General features: G+C 42.8%; 1 protein-coding gene across 1 annotated transcript in view; it reads right to left on the reverse strand.

The window, feature by feature from the left end:
• The window catches only part of LOC135505260 (CSC1-like protein 2), a 99,948-nt gene extending 85,916 nt beyond the window's left edge, over positions 1–14,032 (reverse strand). Inside the window, exon 1 of the mRNA XM_064924466.1 lies at positions 13,806–14,032. The gene's annotated coding sequence lies outside the window, so the exon portion shown is untranslated. The remainder of the gene's footprint in view (positions 1–13,805) is intronic.
• Between the last annotated feature and the right edge of the window lie 122 nt (positions 14,033–14,154).

Here is a 14,154-nt window from a genome sequence, read left to right on the forward strand (position 1 = left end):
TGTTGGCCTATAAACATGTAGCCTGTAGCAGCCTGTTGGCCTATAAACATGTAGCCTGTAGTAGCCTGTTGGCCTATAAACATGTAGCCTGTAGCAGCCTGTTGGCCTATACACCTGTAGCAGCCTGTTGGCCAATACACCTGTAGTAGCCTGTTGGCCTATAAACATGTAGCCTGTAGCAGCCTGTTGACCTATACACCTGTAGTAGCCTGTTGGCCTATACACCTGTAGTAGCCTGTTGGCCTATAAACATGTAGCCTGTAGCAGCCTGTTGGCCTATAAACATGTAGCCTGTAGCAGCCTGTTGACCTATACACCTGTAGTAGCCTGTTGGCCTATACACCTGTAGTAGCCTGTTGGCCTATAAACATGTAGCCTGTAGCAGCCTGTTGGCCTATACACCTGTAGCAGCCTGTTGGCCAATACACCTGTAGTAGCCTGTTGGCCTATAAACATGTAGCAGCCTGTTGGCCTATACACCTGTAGCAGCCTGTTGGCCTATAAACCTGTAGTAGCCTGTTAGCCTATAAACCTGTAGCAGCCTGTTAGCCTATAAACCTGTAGCAGCCTGTTGGCCTATACACCTGTAGCAGCCTGTTGGCCAATACACCTGTAGTAGCCTGTTAGCCTATAAACCTGTAGCAGCCTGTTAGCCTATAAACCTGTAGCAGCCTATTGGCCTATAAACCTGTAGCAGCCTGTTAGCCTATAAACCTGTAGCAGCCTGTTAGCCTATAAACCTGTAGCAGCCTGTTAGCCTATAAACCTGTAGCAGCCTATTGGCCTATAAACCTGTAGCAGCCTGTTAGCCTATAAACCTGTAGCAGCCTGTTGGACTATAAACCTGTAGCAGCCTGTTGGCCTACCAGTCAGGATTGTGGACCTACAACTCAAGTATCAATGCAGCCTACTAGCTAGTTCGGTTCTCAATCTCTTTGTTTTGAACCGTCTGGTTGAGAGTTGGGACCAGAGTGAGAATCAGTTGGAACCAGAGTGAGAATCAGTTGGGACCAGAGTGAGAATCAGCTGGGACCAGAGTGAGAATCAGCTGGGACCAGAGTGAGAATCAGCTGGGACCAGAGTGAGAATCAGCTGGGACCAGAGTGAGAATCAGCTGGGACCAGAGTGAGAATCATCTGGGACCAGAGTGAGAATCAGTTGGGACCAGAGTGAGAATCAGTTGGGACCAGAGTGAGAATCAGTTGGGACCAGAGTGAGAATCAGCTGGGACCAGAGTGAGAATCAGCTGGGACCAGAGTGAGAATCAGCTGGGACCAGAGTGAGAATCAGTTGGGACCAGAGTGAGAATCAGTTGGGACCAGAGTGAGAATCAGTTGGGACCAGAGTGAGAATCAGTTGGGACCAGGCTCCCATGTAGTCTTGTGCATAAAGAAAGTATCAATCCTCTTCTCCAGAGCCGCAGGACAGAATGAAATCTAGACAGACCGGCCGTCGAGACAGACCGGCCGTCGAGACAGACCGGCCGCCGAGACAGACAGGCCGCCGAGACAGACAGGCCGCCGAGACAGACAGGCCGCCGAGACAGACCGGCCGCCGAGACAGACCGGCCGCCGAGACAGACCGGCCGCCGAGACAGACCGGCCGCCGAGACAGACCGGCCGCCGAGACAGACCGGCCGCCGAGACAGACCGGCCGCCGAGACAGACCGGCCGCCGAGACAGACCGGCCGCCGAGACAGACCGGCCGCCGAGACAGACCGGCCGCCGAGACAGACCGGCCGCCGAGACAGACCGGCCGTCGAGACAGACCGGCCGTCGAGACAGACCGGCCGTCGAGACAGACAGGCCGTCTAGACAGACCGGCCGTCTAGACAGACCGGCCGTCGAGACAGACCGGCCGTCGAGACAGACCGGCCATCGAGACAGACCGGCCATCGAGACAGACCGGCCATCTAGACAGACCGGCCATCTAGACAGACAGGCCATCGAGACAGACAGGCCATCGAGACAGACCGGCCATCTAGACAGACCGGCCATCTAGACAGACCGGCCATCTAGACAGACCGGCCATCGAGACAGACCGGCCATCGAGACAGACCGGCCATCGAGACAGACCGGCCATCTAGACAGACCGGCCATCTAGACAGACCGGCCATCTAGACAGACCGGCCATCGAGACAGACAGGCCATCTAGACAGACAGGCCATCTAGACAGACAGGCCATCTAGACAGACAGGCCATCTAGACAGACCGGCCATCTAGACAGACAGGCCATCTAGACAGACCGGCCTTCTAGACAGACTGGCCATCTAGACAGACCGGCCATCTAGACAGACAGCTGCGCGGGCCAGATCACCACTGCCCTATCAGTCCAACTACACAAAACAAGAAGTAGGCAGTCTTCAAGAACATGCCTTATGAGCCAAATATAGCCTAACTGTCTTGCCTCATAATAACCCCAAAATATAGGCCTAAGGTTGTTTGAAAAGACTGCTAACCTCTTTGTCTTGCATAATATGAGTGTTCGGGTAATTGAAATGACCATTTGGGCTTAACAGCTGTAAATATTACAGATTGTACCTTAACATAAACATTTAAAAAATGTATCACTTCATTAGAGGGTCACTTTAATTTTTGATAAAAACAGTGTGTTTATCTCTTTGGTCACTTCACTTCAACTAGAAGTCTCCCCCAGTATGGGCTGGAAGAGATTCCCCGACTGTACGGCTGGATTGGACCCTTATCAAATATCTTTAAGGTTTTCTAAAAACACTCAACTGATTAGCATCCCGTTGTGTGACATCGTGGTAATCCAGAAGGATCTATTACAAAGCATGATCAATGAGTTAGCCAGCTACCGGAAATAACTAGAGATTTTCTGGTTCGTAAAGAAAGCTACATTTAGATATGTGTTCTTGGTGTTGAATTAAGGAGACCATGCCTAATTTACTTTTTTTTTTAAAGAGTAACAAACATTATAATATTTAGGCAAGTTAGCAGGTTAACTCCTTGATCCTGCTTTGTGGTATAAACCTCTGTGTTACTAGGCTAACTCAAGACCTAGCTTTGTACAGCAGTAATGTTGATGTCCTTAAATGATTGACAGGCTATGAATTGACCCACAAGGCCAATAGCTCCTATTCTGCCCTATTCTAGATTATCATCAGCCTAGAAATATAAAATTTGATTTGACTACTGCCCCGTAGCACTCACTTCTGTTATCATGAAGTGCTTTGAGAGACTAGTCGAGGATCATATCACCTCCACACTACCTGACACCCTAGACCGACTTCAGTTTGCATACCTCCCCAACAGGTCCACAGACAATGCAATCACCATCACACTGCTCTATCCCATCTGGACAAGAGGAATACCTATGTAAGAATTATGTTCATTGACGACAGCTCAGCATTCAACATCAAGGACATCTACCACCCGAGCCACTGCCTGTTCACCCCGCTATCATCCAGAAGGCGAGGTCAGTACAGGTGCATCAAAGCAGGGACCGAGAGACTGAAAAACAGCTTCTATCAAGGCCATCAGACTGTTAAACAGCCACCACCAACTCAGAGAGGCTGCTGCCGACATGGGACTCCAATCACTGACCACTTTAATAATGTCTACATATCTTACATTACTCAACTCATATGTATATACTGTATTTTATACCATCTACTGCACCATGCCTATGCCGCTCACCCATATTTATATCTACATATTCTCATTCATCCCTTTAGATTTGTGTGTATTAGGTAGTTGTTGGGGAATTGTTAGATTACTTGTTAGATATTACTGCACTTGTCGGAACTAGAAGCACAAGCATTTCGCTACACTTGCATTAACATCGGCTAACCATGTGAATGCGACCAATAACATTTGATTTGAATTTGAAGAGGGTACTGCCAGGCACTGGTGCGTGCGGTTGAGTCCATTTCTGTGGTAACATGGACTCTTAACAACAACATGATGAAGCTTTGCTGCTCCTTGCTGAAACAAGCAAGGTCTTGTAGCAAACGAATCTTCAGTTGCCTAGGCAACACCGCCAACAATGCAACAGCAGTAAACATAGAAATAGAATAAATAGAACAGGCTTGGAACCTCTAAGACTGGAAATGTGTCTTGTAAACGCATGGGTCCACTCACAATGGCTGCCTGGTATTGTGATGCAATCATTTCCATGGTGATGTAGAATGTTCACTCAAATGACGTTAAGTGATGTGGCTCATGCAATGTTGAGCAATGTTGCAATGTTGTATGTTGAATCAACAAACGACAGCACATTGATGGGTACACTTCCTGCTTTTACTTCCTGCTTTGTTTCTAAATCGGCACACTCGCAATAGCCACCAGTCAACCCATTACGCCATGATTGATTTGAATGGCTACACAGTTTTATTCATTCTATGGCAGCACATGTTGTCATGAGTTGAGCGTTGCAGTCCTTGACACAAACCTGTGCTCCTGGCACCTACTACCATACCCCCCGTTCAAAGGCACTTAAAATATTTTGTCTTGTCCGTTCACCCTCTGAGTGGGACACATACACAATCCATGTCTCAATTGTCTCAAGACTTAAACATCCTTCTTTAGCCTGGCTCCTCCCCTTCATCTACACTGACTGAAGTGGATTTAACAAGTGACATTAATAAAGGGATCATAGCTGTTACTTGGATTCACCTGGTCAGTCTGTGTCATGGAAAGAGCAGGTGTTCCTAATGTTTTATACACTCAGTCTATAACAGGCTGATATCCTTGAAGTAATGAACGTCACTCACTATGCACTTATAAATCAGGGTTGAGTAGGTGACTTTCTATATCTATAAATACAGTGCATTGTGTTCTATATATAAATACAGTGCATTGTGATCTATATATATATTATATATACAGTGCATTGTGATCTATATATCTATCTATATCTATATCTATATATATATATATATATATATATATATATATATATATACACACTTATAAATCTGGGTTGAGTAGGTGACTTTCTAAATGCAATCCGTTAGTCACAGTCCCTTTTTAACATGACCTACATGATACAGAACAGTTATAACGATATGATTAGGTCATGTTTATGTTCATGTTCATATATGACCAAGCAAACTGACAAATATTACGTGAACACCCGGCTTCAAAGTGTTTGAAATCATTTCCAATGCTCTCGCTGTGCTTGAAGAAAACAGGCAACAACAAAAATGGGAGAGGGAGGGTCTTAACCTTGTACCAATAAACACTCGCTTTTTTTGTTGCTTTCTGTTGCAAAATGTTGTTGTTGTTTTTTTGCTCCGTTGCACCATAATGAATACAGCCCATCTTCACAGCTGTGTCTTCCTACACAATGGAGGATGGAGTCACAGTAAACAAGTCTTGTGGGCAGCAACAGTACAGCAGTGAGAGGAGACATTGAGAGCTGTTTTCTAACAGCGGTCTGGTCTGATATGATCTTCAAAGCAGACCTCAAATGGGTTTTTTTTTGTTTTGTTTTTTTTAAGTCAAACATTAGCAAGCTGTTTCCCAGTCACAGATAAAAGGGGTTGGAAGCTTGTATTTTAACAAGATGTTGTTCTCGAACTTGTCCGATTAAGATAGAGGAAAAGACCCTACACAGCCAGCCTCATCGAACTTTCATGAAAACAAGCAGAACATTGTGGTCTCTCTCTCTCTCGCTCTCTCAGCCAAAGGGATGGACGTTTGTGTGTATTTTACAAGGTGCTATCCTCTCAAGGTAAAAACCAGGGAAGCAAACGATTCACTGCGTCGTTCCCAGTTCAAATGTTAAGATGCACTCGCATCTTAACATCAGTCCGCGGGAAACAACTGATCCAAATGTGGCGTCGGTCAGAGAAATCGACTCGTACGGAACGAATTGTCAGTTCACTAAACGTGTTTAGCTCATTTTACTTTTTACCTTCTGAAAAAGCCTCGTATTTGACTGACGCGTCCTCTCCTTCAGTGTGGAACTAAGCACGTAACTGACCAGGGTTTCCGTTAGGAAAATGTGGCGCCAGACAACCTGACCGGGAAGATTTCAAATCGAGCGGCCATTTTGAGAAATTTACCAGATCCACATGCATCGGGTGCATAACCCATTACCCACAGTTCTCAGTAATATAGGAAGAGGAATCCCATTTAGTGGATGGTAATGCATCCCAACAGAACATGTAGAGGATGGTAATGCATCCCGACAGAACATGTAGTGGATGGTAATGCATCCCAACAGAACATTTAGAGGATGGTAATGCATCCCAACAGAACATGTAGAGGATGGTAATGCATCTCAACAGAACATGTAGTGGATGGTAATGCATCCCAACAGAACATTTAGAGGATGGTAATGCATCTCGACAGAACATGTAGAGGATGGTAATGCATCACAACACAACATGTAGACGATGGTAATGCATCCCAACAGAACATGTAGAGGATGGTAATGCATCTCAACAGAACATGTAGAGGATGGTAATGCATCCCAACAGAACATGTAGAGGATGGTAATGCATCCCAACAGAACATTTAGAGGATGGTAATGCATCCCAACAGAACATGTAGAGGATGGTAATGCATCCCAACAGAACATTTAGAGGATGGTAATGCATCCCAACAGAACATGTAGAGGATGGTAATGCATCCCAACAGAACATTTAGAGGATGGTAATGCATCCCAACAGAACATTTAGAGGATGGTAATGCATCCCAACAGAACATGTAGAGGATGGTAATGCATCCCAACAGAACATGTAGAGGATGGTAATGCATCCCAACAGAACATTTAGAGGATGGTAATGCATCCCAACAGAACATTTAGTGGATGGTAATGCATCCCAACAGAACATTTAGAGGATGGTAATGCATCTCGACAGAACATTTAGAGGATGGTAATGCATCTCGACAGAACATTTAGTGGATGGTAATGCATCACAACAGAACATGTAGAGGATGGTAATGCATCCCAACAGAACATTTAGGGGATGGTAATGCATCCCAACAGAACATGTAGAGGATGGTAATGCATCCCAACACAACATGTAGAGGATGGTAATGCATCCCAACAGAACATGTAGAGGATGGTAATGCATCTCAACAGAACATGTAGAGGATGGTAATGCATCCCAACAGAACATTTAGAGGATGGTAATGCACCACAACAGAACATGTAGAGGATGGTAATGCATCCCAACACAACATTTAGAGGATGGTAATGCACCACAACAGAACATGTAGAGGATGGTAATGCATCCCAACACAACATTTAGAGGATGGTAATGCATCACAACAGAACATGTAGAGGATGGTAATGCATCCCAACACAACATTTAGAGGATGGTAATGCATCCCAACAGAACATGTAGAGGATGGTAATGCATCTCGACAGAACATGTAGAGGATGGTAATGCATCTCGACAGAACATGTAGTTATTATACTATAAGTAAGTCTATGATTTGATAGAGCAGTCTGACTGAGCGGTGGTAGGCAGCAGCAGGCTCGTAAGCATTCATTCAAACAGCACTTTCCTGCATTTGCCAGCAGCTCTTCACAATGCTTCAAGCATTGTGCTGTTAATGACTTCAAGCCTATCAACTCCCGAGATTAGGCTGGCAATACTAAAGTACCTAATAGAACAAACACCAGTCAAAAGGTATATGAAATACAAATGGTATAGAGAGAAATAGTCCTATAATTCCTATAATAACTACAACCTAAAACTTCTTACCTGGGAATATTGAAGCCTCATGTTAAAAGGAACCACCAGGTTTCATATGTTCTCATGTTCTGAGCAAGGAACTGAAACGTTAGCTTTCTTACATAGCACATATTGCACTTTTACTTTCTTCTCCAACACTTTGTTTTTGCATTATTTAAACCAAATTGAACATGTTTCATTATTTGAGACTAAATGTATTTTATTGATGTAAAAAAAAAATGTTGAAGTAGTACTACTTCAACAGCGTTCATTCAACAATACTGAATGAACACTTATTTTAACTTAATATAATACATCAATAAAATACATTGAGTGTATATATATATATATATATATATATAAATAAATGGCCAATTAAATCGGTATCTGCTTTTTTTTGGTCCTCCAATAATTGGTATCGGCGTTGAAAAGTCCTTATCGGTCTGAGCTTATTATCGAGTTGTGGCGGTCAATTAGAACGTGTGAAGACTGTGTGTCTAAAGTGTCATTTTAAAATGTTGCGACAAGGGGTGTGTGGCGAAGATAAGGGCGAGTCTCTTTCCCACCAATCTTGGGCATTCATTGTTTCATTGTGTGAATTGTTCGTTCCTTTTTGATACAAACAATTTTAAAATTCCATGACACATCTCACCAGTAGTAAATTTACCTCAGTAAATGAGCGCATCAAACTCGCAGTCCTACTGCTGCATTGGCCTATAGGTTGAGTTCCATGTGCTCATTTCTTTAGCCACCAATGGGTCACGGTGTGATCAACATGTCCATAACAGAGGCTGGTGATCTCGCATCAGTTGCATTTGGATTTTTACCGTTTTCATTCAAATTTAAAAATGATTAACCCACTTCATTTGACAATGATTGAGAAATGAAAAATAAAAATAAAACATTATTATTGAAATTAAACTGAAACACGAAAATGTGGATATGAAAAAAAAAAATCACCACTGGCACACAGAATGGTGGAAACGGTCAGAATACATTCAAAGCTTCCCCAAACTTCAACCTCACACATGAAACTTCGACCTCACACATGAAACTTCGACCACCTTTGGAGTCTTTCTAAAATAACTGCCTCCACGTTTCCATGGTGGGATTTTACCTTTAGGCTACTTAGAAGCAAGGTAAGACATGCCTCATAATATGAAATAAAAAAAATAAAAATTTCAGGTTTCAAACAAATAGGTATGTTTTCAAAATACATACGACCTCCAGCTCACATTGTAAAGTGGTAGGTGACACGCTCTGATAGCCTGTTGCCTGCACGTGAACGATGAATGGCAGGCGTTCTTCAATTATTACCAGTTGAGAGAAAAAAAAAAAAATAGTATCTCCTTTTAAAACGTTTATGATCGTTACGCAATGAATGGGCTTATTAAAGCACGTGGTTTACTCCAGCAGCCGAGCAGCTGAGCAGGAGGAGAAACCCCGCTCAAAATAGGCTCTGTATGCTGTGCACGTGTGATAGTTACGTTGGATAAACAAGATACGTGATGATTCATGAAAATACGAAAACAGGCCCAATTTTAATTATGCAAATTAACCAAAAGACCAATAAGCATGAAGGTCAAATGTATATACATAGACTGGCATTTCCACCAATGAATAAAAAGCATTTAGATTATTTTTTTGTCCCAGTAATTTTGCCCGGCAACAGTTTCATTTATTGGCCTTTCAATTATTGTTATTTTGTTTTAATTGGCCAAAAAGCTGTCAATTGCCAACTAAGGAAAACCCTGCCAGTCATTGATCTACAGGTCATTATGCATGCCAAACAACCACAGGCAGCCTAGTCGAACTGTGCACTACTTCAACATGCAGAGGATTTTACTCTGTCCTTGTGTCCACAGAGACAGTCGAAGACTGTCCATAGATTAACATTGTCAATAGCCGCAGCCATTTCCGATTGGCCAGGTCCTCATCACTTGACAGTCTACGTTCCCTCGTTGCTAGGAGAATACTTGCATTGGAACATTTTTGTTTTGACCGTTTTGAGAGAGTCATGTTCACGATGGCACACGGTGTAGCAAAATGTTTTGATAAAATAAAACAAATGTTTCTTATTGGAACGTTCATATAGGCCCTTGTCACTCACTGTTTCAGTCTGTTTTCATCTATCGAATAACTAATGAATATATGTCTATATAAAAAATGGTGTGTATCAATAGTATTGACAGTATATGGATAGAAAAGGTGTGGACAGCAGTACTTATATAGGATGAACCATGACTAGAATACAGTATATACATATGAAGTGGACAGCAGTAGTTATTTAGGATGAACCATGACTAGAATGCAGTATATACATATGAAGTGGACAACAGTAGTTATATAGGATGAACTAGAATACAGTATATACATATGAAGTGGACAACAGTAGTTATATAGGATGAACTAGAATACAGTATATACATATGAAGTGGACAACAGTAGTTATATAGGATGAACTAGAATACAGTATATACATATGAAGTGGACAACAGTAGTTATATAGGATGAACTAGAATACAGTATATACATATGAAGTGGGTAAAACAGTATGTAAACATTGTTAGTGACCAGTGTTCAATGACTCTATATACATGAGGCAGCAGTCTCCAAAGTGCAGGGCTGTAGCCAGCTAGTGATGGAGATAAACAGCTTCTATCAGTCTCCATCTGCTAGATGGTAGCAGAGTATGAGTGGAGCAGAGCGGAGGAAAGGAGTGGAACGTGCCCAATTTGACTGGAGCGAGTTTCGCCAAAAGTTGGAGCGTCGGCCTTCTCTCCCGCTCCAAATGCGCTCAACCTCAGGGCATGCCCTGGCCCACAATGCATCTGTAGTCTACTTGTGTGCTGCTATAGCCCCTTGCTTTAGCTACGGTCACAGAGTTCACTAAATATTTTCATAATTAAACTGATTAAAACACACAGGTGCAAAGTCAAGGTGACTTACAAAAGATGAGGAGGAACCAAGAGCAAGAGAGGGAGTGTGGTGATGTAATGTCCACAACTAAAGAAGAGAGGGAGTGTGGTGATGTAATGTCCACAACTAAAGAAGAGAGGGAGTGTGGTGATGTAATGTCCACAACTAAAGAAGAGAGGGAGTGTGGTGATGTAGTGTCCACAACTAAAGAAGAGAGGGAGTGTGGTGATGTAATGTCCACAACTAAAGAAGAGAGGGAGTGTGGTGATGTAATGTCCACAACTAAAGAATCACTGTGGAAGTTGAAAAGACACGTATCTGGGAGCATGACGGTGCACATACTACATGCTAACAGAAAGTGTGTTAGCTAAGTATGTGTCACGGCGGCAGTATTTAAAAAAACAAAAAGTCAGATCTCTTAATCAAATCAAATGTATTTATATAGCCCTTCGTACATCAGCTGATATCTCAAAGTGCTGTACAGAAACCCAGCCTAAAACCCCAAACAGCAAGCAATGCAGGTGTAGAAGCACGGTGGCTAGGAAAAACTCCCTAGAAAGGCCAGAACCTAGGAAGAAACCTAGAGAGGAACCAGGCTATGAGGGGTGGCCAGTCCTCTTCTGGCTGTGCCAGGTGGAGTTTATAACAGAACATGGCCAAGAAGTTCAAATGTTCATAAATGACCAGCATGGTCGAATAATAATAAGGCAGAACAGTTGAAACTGGAGCAGCAGCACGGTCAGGTGGACTGGGGACAGCAAGGAGTCATCATGTCAGTTAAAAGTTCTGTTCAATTTCATTCTATTATCTATACACACACACAATAGGCCGTCATTGATTTGGGCCCAATAGGCAAGGCATATTACCTCCATTTTGATAGTTATTTTACCTACAAATATTTAGACCTGCCTACAGAAAACTGTTTTTTTTTTTTAACTACACATCCCAGAGTGGCCCAAAGGGTGTTTAGCAACCCCAGTGGCTCTGCAGGCACTGAAAGGGTCATCTCTGCTGCTGGCAATGATTTGACCTAAAAACCTTTAGGCCTACCTATAGAAAAATAACAAGAGTAGCCAGAAAGGTGTTTAGCATCCCCAGTGGCCCAGCAAACACAACGAGGATATTCTCCGCTGCTTGTCTGCTCTCCAGGCACCATTGCATGAGCCTCAAGCCACAGACTCTGGCCAAACTCATGTTTCTAAAAATGAATTAAAAAGGCCTTATAGATGGAGGCTAATAAAGGCAATTGTTTTCCATTTAAATTTGTATTTCATTCTAAGTAAGTCACAGCCTATATGTGCAACTTATCAACTAGAATGATTTAATACAACTAAATGTTTACAAGCTGAGCACTTATCCCTGCCAGACTGAAATGGTTCACAATTTATTTATTTGTAAATCAAATCTAATTGTATTTGTCACATACACATGTTTAGCAGATGTTATTGTGGGTGTAGTGAAATGCTTGTAGGCTACAGCCTTGAAATAATATATCCTAAATAATTAATTGTTGTTCCTTCTTAGTCTCCCTGTCTGGCTCCTGACCTATTTAGTGTTTATATGCTGTTTAATATGACATGTAGCCTATTTGAAAATGATGAGCTCTTCTTACATTCACCTATTCATCTTGTTTATGAAAATACTTTTAATCGAAATCATATGGTTTGGTTTCAATATTTCAAAACCAAAATACTTCAAAACCAAGTCCAGGTAGTCACAAAAATAGATTGTGTTGGTTAAAATGTGATTTTAATAAATGGAGCGACAGTTTCCCCTCCCCTTTGAGTAAGGAGTGTTTATTAGCAGAGCGGTTGGAAAGGCCCTGGAGCACCAGAGCAGTGCGCTCTATTCGCTACACTGAAGTCGTTTGTGGTGAAGTCAAATTTAGGGGTGTTGGACAAAACAATGTCATCGGAGAGTGGATTAACTCTAACCATGCTGAGTATCAAAGGCAATGGTACATTTTCAAAACGCCGCTTTTAACCGCGCATGTTCTGTCTCTGGCCCAACACACCGGTTTCTGGGATTCTAGAAATCGTCCGGGGAGGTACTCAGATCCAGAGTCATTGCGGATAATGAACTAATGTCCGTGGACGTGCCGTAGCAAGGAGTTTGGGTAGCCAGGCAAACCAAACCCCCACGCCCGTCTCATATTCAGCCTCTATTGGGGGAAATTGTCGTTGTCACTGGACGTTCAAAGGAGCATTGGCTTCAGTAGCTCTGGTCCTAGGTGTCAGTGAAGGAATGCTCAGCATTAAAAAGCCGCACTAATGCCCTGGACCAGAGCTACAGTTCCTAAGCTACGTCGGTTATTGGTTTCACCCGTAAATAGTACTAAATTATAGTAGCCTACTCAGCTATTCTCTCCGTCCTTGGCCTGAGAGAGCATTCCCATAGCATGAGTGACAGGCCTGGGTACGGCTTTCCCCTCTCTGTCATTACGGGGACCCTGGCGAACCTGTCATAGAAACTGCAGGTTGGGCCTATGCAATGACGAATAAAACGCATGATCAAATAACATCTTATTATGCTTCGTTAACAACAGGTGTAGAAACGCTTACTTATACGGGCCCTTTCCCAACAATGCAGAGAGAAAGAAAATGTAGAAATAGAGAACTAAAACAAGTAGTTAATAATGAAAAGTAATAATCAAATACACGCCGAGTGACGATAACGGTAGCAGCACAAGATGAAACCAGGGTGTGAACATTGTTCATTGTAAGGATTAGACCGTGTTAGCTACCTATTATCATCACTAATCTGTGGATGAGCCATCGTCCAAACCCTCTTTGATTTAGGTTATAACGTTACTGTAGCTATCTTTCTTGGCCATCGATGGCTACAGCTAAAAAGACACGCTGATTTTAATGTACATTGCAATAATCCTGAGCTGTCTTTTCTGTTTACTCTCTCACTGGGTAACCTTAGTCAACATAAAACACGTCTCACCCATTTATGTCTGTCAGATCCTTACGATATGTTAGATAAATAGCAGGGCAAGGCTGGAGACGTTATCCGGTTACCTCGCTCGTTAACCTAACGGTGCCGTGCTATTTCACGGATTTAACTTCAGCTAGACGGTAGCTTGCTAGATTTCTATCAACAAAAAAACCAAAACGTTTTATGACAGTTTTCCGATATAGTTTTTAGGTAGCTTCCCAGCTCACGATTTTTGCGTAACTAACGCTGTGAATGGCTGTGATTTACGCCGCTGCATAAGCGATGGATTTACCTGCTGTTTGATACGCAGTCAAGACCAGCGAACTCCACGATCCAAATGGACAAAATCTTCGTATTATATCCGAGGTCTTGTATGATTCCCAGGTAGAAAATACAATATAGTCCCTCCAAAATCGTCACACAAAAACAAACAAAAAACACGATAAGCAGGAGCTTAGTAGCTAACGCTAGCCAGTTACAAGCACAGCAGCAGCTAACCAAGGCAGAAGAGTTGGATCGGATGAGGTGCGTACCCATTGAAACGAACAGGGCGTACCAAAATCATAGACATAGAACAAATAGAACAGATTCGTCACCCAGTGCGTTTTTATGACACGTTACAATATATTTCCTCATGGCCC

Source organism: Oncorhynchus masou, chromosome 18, assembly GCF_036934945.1.
Source record: "Oncorhynchus masou masou isolate Uvic2021 chromosome 18, UVic_Omas_1.1, whole genome shotgun sequence".
NCBI lineage: Eukaryota > Metazoa > Chordata > Actinopteri > Salmoniformes > Salmonidae > Oncorhynchus > Oncorhynchus masou.